The 6480-nt window shown below is 37.5% G+C and overlaps 1 non-coding gene across 1 annotated transcript; it reads left to right on the top strand.

Moving 5' to 3' along the window:
- Positions 1–5902: 5902 nt before the first annotated feature.
- LOC113772728 lies at positions 5903–6009 on the top strand. Its single transcript, XR_003468685.1, has one exon. It is a non-coding gene; the product is annotated as a small nucleolar RNA R71 (small nucleolar RNA).
- Positions 6010–6480: the final 471 nt, after the last annotated feature.

Raw genomic sequence — 6480 nt, 5'->3', positions numbered from 1 at the left:
AAGAATTATATCAAACACAACTAAAACCACAAGTATCACACATATTTCTCCCCCCACACTTAAATTACACATTGTCCTCAATGTGTAGGGAAGAAATGAAACAAAAGAAGAAAAGAAAAGAAAGAAGTACTCCCCAAGTCAATGGCTGAGATCCTTATCAGCCACTAATCACGGACCACTGTCAAAATACAAGTACCTACCACATAGAAAACAGAAAAATAAAATGAAGTTAAACATCTTAAGTTCCACAAGTTAAGATAATTAGGCAAGCAAGTTCATCAACTAAAGATAGCTTCTGCAGTGTGCCAAGTCAGTCATCCCCCTCGGCATCATCGTCATCCTCTGCATCACGATTGGGCGGTGGATGAATGCCCAAATGATCTTCAATTCGGCTTAGACGATTATGGAGTACAAATGAAGATTTGTGAGTTGGGTAGAAGAGAAGAAGAAAAACGCGGCTGGAAAAATGGAAAAGTGAAGAAATGTTCTGGAAATCGCGTTTTTGAAGCAGAAAAATGAACCGAAAACGCGACTAAAAACGCGCCTTCAACGCGCGTTTTTAAATCCGCGTTTTCTGCACAAATCTCGCAGAATTTAAAACGCGGTTACGTATTAAAACGCGACTTAAAGTCGCGTTTATATGTGTCGCGTTTTCCAGTTTTGCTCAGGCGTGAAAACGCGACTTCCTCTAAAACGCGACTTAAAGTCGCGTTTTAAAGGCGCGTTTTCTGTTCTGCAGGCGCAGAATTGAAAACGCGATTCTGAGAAACGCGACTTATAGTCGCGTTTCCTTGGAAAACGCGTTTTCGGCTTCGATTTTTAGCAGAATTTCAACTTTTGAAAAATTACAAAAGGTACCCCAATGACTCAAAATGCATCATAGATCATTTGTTTGCCAATTTTAATCACTGGAACAAATGTAAAACATTAAAAACATGCATTTTACCCCTTTATAATGAATCAAAAACACCTTTAACGCAAATCGAGGGGTTGAGTTGTTTGATCACAGTTCGCCTTTTTCACCTCAAATGGTCATTCTTGCTTCCATTTGCCAACCCTATCACACAAAAACAACAAATTAACTAAAACACTTATTCAAACCACAAAATGACACCAATTTAACACATATAACATAAACATTGGGTTGCCTCCCAATTAGCGCTTTTGTTTATAGTCGTTGGCTCGACTCACACATTCAGTTTCTTAATTTGAAGAAGAGTCGCCCAAAAGACATATGAGTCCTTTGGGTACGATTTCACCTGCCAAGTAGGGTTTCACTCGTTGTCCATTGACCTTAAACCTTTCATTTCTTGAATTTGCCACTTCAACCGCTCCATAGGGAAATACTTGAGTGACTTCAAATGGTCCAGACCACCTTGACTTCAATTTTCCTGGAAATAACCTCAGGCGTGAATTGAATAAAAGCACTTTTTGCCCTACCTGAAATTGTTTAGGAATAATGTGCTTGTCATGCCAATATTTGATCTTTTCTTTGTAAATTTTGGCATTTTCATATGCATGTAACCGGTGTTCCTCCAATTCACTCAACTCAAGTAATCTCCTTCCACCTGCAAGATTAAAATCTATATTAATTGCTTTAATAGCCCAATAAGCTTTATGTTCAATCTCTACAGGTAAGTGACAAGCTTTTCCATAGACTAAACGATACGGCGACATCCCTAAGGGAGTCTTAAATGCCGTTCGGTAAGCCCATAGTGTGTCATCTAGCTTTGTAGCCCAATCCTTGCGTGATTTATTCACAGTTTTCTCCAAAATGAGCTTTATCTCACGATTAGCTAGCTCCGCTTGTCCATTGGCTTGAGGATGGTACGGGAGTGATGTCTTGTGCCTACAGCCATATTTAAACAATAAGGAATCCAGTTGTTTGTTACAAAAATGTTTTCCTTCATCACTTATTATGGCCTTAGGTATACCAAATCTACAAAAAATATTCTTTTTAAGGAATCGGAGTACAACCTTAGAGTCATTAGTAGGTGAAGCGATTGCTTCTACCCATTTAGAAACATAATCCACTGCTACTAAGATGTACTTATTATTAAAAGAGCTTGGAAATGGTCCCATAAAGTCTATACCCCATATATCAAATAATTCAACTTCTAAGAAGGTAGTTAGGGGCATTTCATTCTTTCGAGATATATTTCCAGTTCTTTGGCATGCATCACAACTTTTAACATATTCCCGAACATCTCGATACATAGTTGGCCAATAAAACCCTGATTGCCATACCTTTGCCACAGTTTTTGAGGTGCTAAAATGTCCACCTGTTTCAAGGTTATGACAATGATATAAAATATTATGTACCTCGTTTTCGGGAATACATCTACGTACCATACCATCGGCACAATGTTTATACAGCAATGGTTCCTCCCAAAAGTAACTTTTGACATCATGTAAGAATTTCTTCTTTTGATGGTAATTAATTCCCTTTGGAATCTCTCCACTTACCAAAAAATTAGCAATATCAGCATACCATGGAGAATTGATAATTGCTAGGACAAACTCATCCGGGAAATTCTCTTGAATAGGAACTTGATCCTTGACTGGAATATATTCTAGGCGTGATAGATGATCCGCTACTAGATTCTCTGTTCCCTTTTTGTCTTTTATTTCCACATCAAATTCCTGCAATAAAAGAATCCACCGAATTAGTCTTGGTTTTGCATCTTTTTTATGTAACAAATATTTAAGAGCCGCATGGTCCGTATATATAATAACTTTAGATCCTACTAGATAAGATCTAAATTTATCCAAAGCAAATATCACTGCCAATAGCTCTTTTTCTGTGGTTGCATAATTGAGTTGTGCTTCATTTAGCAACTTGCTAGCATAGTAAATGACGTGCAACCGTCCTTCTTTCTTTTGTCCCAAAACTGCTCCAACCGCATAATCACTTGCATCACACATCAATTCAAATGGTAGTGACCAATCAGGCGAAGTTATAATTGGGGCCGAAATCAATTCCTTCTTCAACCTTTCAAATGCAACCAAACAATTGTCATCAAATTGAAAAGGAGTATCTTTACATAATAAATCACATAATGGCTTTACTATTTTAGAAAAATCTTTAATAAAACGTCTATAAAAGCCAGCATGTCCTAAAAAACTCCTTATCCCCTTGACATTGCTTGGGGGTGGCAATTTTTCGATGACTTCTATTTTGGCTTGATCCACCTCAATTCCCTTGGAGGAAATCTTGTGTCCTAAAACAATTCCTTCTTTTACCATAAAATGACATTTCTCCCAATTCAGTACAAGATTTGTTTCCTCGCATCTCTGCAAAATCAATTCCAAATTATGAAGACACTGATCAAAAGATGAACCATACACAGAAAAATCATCCATAAATATCTCCATAATTTTCTCAATATAATCAGAAAAAATAGCCATCATGCATCGTTGAAAAGTTGCGGGAGCATTGCATAACCCAAATGGCATTCTTCTAAAGGCAAAAGTGCCATAAGGACATGTAAATGTGGTCTTCTCTTGATCCTCTGGAGCTATAGCTATTTGATTATATCCTGAAAAACCATCAAGAAAACAGTAAAATTCATATCCGGCTATTCGCTCCAATAATTGATCAAGAAATGGTAGGGGAAAATGATCTTTTCTTGTTACCGTATTTAACTTACGATAATCGATACACACTCTCCACCCTACCACAAGTCTAGATGGAATTAATTCATCATTTTTACCCACGATTGTAGTCATTCCACCTTTCTTTGGTACCACATGAATTGGACTAATCCAAACACTATCGGAGATAGGAAAAACTATACCTGCGTCAAGCCATTTAAGAATTTCATTTCTTACCACCTCTTTCATGTTTGGATTGAGTCTTCTTTGTGTTTCCACCACTGGTTTGCAACCGTTCTCCAATAAAATTCGATGCATGCATATAGAAGGACTTATACCTTTAATGTCTGAAATTGTCCATCCAATTGCCTTCTTACGCCTTCTTAGAACTCTTAACAACTTTGCACACTGTTCATCATCAAGGTCAGCACTAACAATTACAGGTAAAGTTTTATTTTCTCCAAGAAATTCATACCTTAGATGAGTCGGAAGTGGCTTGAGCTCTAACTTTGGAGGTTCAATTTCTGAAGGTTGTGAAAACCCTTTTCCTTGGCCAAGACTTTCATACAAATTACCCCTTTTATAAGGTGCTTGAAAATCCAAGTATTTGGCCAATTCTTCAATTTCTTCACAAACATCTTCTTGCTTACCTAAACTCATTAAACAATACTCAAGAGGATCTAAGTCAAAGTTGACTTGACTCATCTCTTGGGTTAGTTTATCAATTGTGCCAATAGAATAAGCATGATCGGTAAAAGAAGGGTATTTTTCCATTTCATTCAAATTAAATTCTACCTCTTCTTCACCTACTTGAAACTTAAGTTTGCCATTTTTTACATCAATAATAGTACCTGCAGTAGCTAGAAATGGTCTACCTAGAATAATTGGCATAGATATATCTTCTTCCATATCTAATACCACAAAATCCACTGGAATGATAAATTTTTGAACTTTTATCAATACATTCTCCAACACTCCCAATGGATATCTAATAGACCGATCCGCTAGTTGCAAAGTGATATTAGTGCGTTTAAGCTCATGCAAACCCAATTGTCTAGCCACCGTTAAAGGTATTAATGATACACTAGCACCAAGATCACACAATGCCTTAGAAAAATCAACGTTACCTATGGTGCAAGGTATAGAAAAACTCCCCGGATCCTTCAACTTCGGTGGTAGCTTATTTTGAATAATTGCACTACATTCCTCCGTTAATGCTATTGTTTCGCAGTCTTCCAACTTTCTTTTTCTAGTCATGATTTCCTTGAGAAATTTCGCATAAGATGGAATCTGCAAAATAGCATCGGCAAAAGGAATGTTAATGTGCAATTGTTTGAAAAGTTTAACAAATTTTTCAAAATCTTTATCAAACTTATTTTGCTTTAATCTTTGTGGAAATGGAACCGCAGGGGGTATTGGAATGGTAGTGGAAGATGATGGTTGCTTTTCTCTTGGATTCTCCCGCCTATTTTCCTCCACAATCGCCTCTTGGTTCCTCTGCTTTGCTTCTTGTTTTTCATTCTCATCTTTCTCAACTTCCTTCACTGGAGGATCTTCTAATTGTCTACCACTACGAAGAGTAATGGCTTGCACCTGCTCCTTAGGATTGACCTCTGTTTTGCTAGGTAATTCTCCTTGATTTCGATTATTCAAAGAACTAGCAATTTGACCAATTTGGACCTCTACATTCCTGTACATTGTAGTGAGTTGATCCAGTCTCCCTTCTACTCGTTCAAATCTGTCCGAAGTCACCTTAGCAAGTTTTTCCACCGCGATCTCCCAACTTGGTTTAGTTTCAGCCTGTGGTTGCCTTGGTTGAAATCCCGGCGGATTGGTTGGCCTTTGTTGATTTCCTTGATCCTTCCATCCGAAGTTTGGATGATTTCTCCATCCCGGATTGTAAGTATTCGAGTAGGGGTTATTTTGAGCATTACGATTGTAATTATTGACGAATTGTACCTGTTCAGAATCGACACACTCATTAGTATCATGTTCACCTCCACATACAGAACAGCATGCTACATGTGCATTAGATGAACTTGGACCTTGTCTACTTAGCAATTTCATCACATTATTCATTTGAACACTCAGCATATTGAGAGTGTCCATTTCTATCATACCTGCGTGACGTCTTGTATTACCTCTCTCATTGGCCCATTGATAGTTATTTGCTGCCATTTCTTCTATCAAATTATGAGCTTCTTGGGGTGTTTTTCCCATTAAAGCTCCACCTGCAGCTGCATCAATAATAGTTTTAGTGGAGAAAGATAAACCATTATAAAAGGTTTGTATGATTAACCACTCCGGCAGTCCATGATGTGGACATTTCCGAAGCAAATCTCTAAACCTTTCCCATGCCTCATATAATGATTCACCTTCCAATTGGCTAAAACTAGTGATATCCATTCTAAGCTTAGCAGTCTTACCTGGTGGAAAATACTTATTTAAGAATGCTCTTGATAATTCATCCCATCCAGTGAAAGTATTGGGAGCATGAGAGTGTAGCCAAAGTTTGGCCTTATCTCTTAATGAAAATGGGAACAATCTTAGCCTTATAGCATCATCACTAACTCCATTCATTTTAATTGTATCACAAATTTCCAAGAATGTAGCTAAGTGTGTATTAGGATCTTCTACTGCATTACCTCCAAATTGAGATTGTTGAACCATTTGGATAAGTGATGGTTTAATCTCAAAGTTGTTAGCATTTACCGCAGGCCTTGCTATGCTCGTTTGTGAACCTTGTGTTCCCGGTATAGTAAAATCTCGCAGAACTCGCCTATTTAGGTCATTTTCAGCCATTTCTTCTTCAAATGGTAATTCTATCAAGATATCTTCTATTGGCTGCCAAACCTCTTGTTCCTCTTGATGCAGTGTATTCCTCCT

The sequence above is a fragment of the Coffea eugenioides genome, chromosome 5 (genome assembly GCF_003713205.1).
Source record: "Coffea eugenioides isolate CCC68of chromosome 5, Ceug_1.0, whole genome shotgun sequence".
Taxonomy (NCBI): Eukaryota; Viridiplantae; Streptophyta; class Magnoliopsida; order Gentianales; family Rubiaceae; genus Coffea; species Coffea eugenioides.
This window is presented reverse-complemented; position numbering and strand designations above follow the sequence as displayed.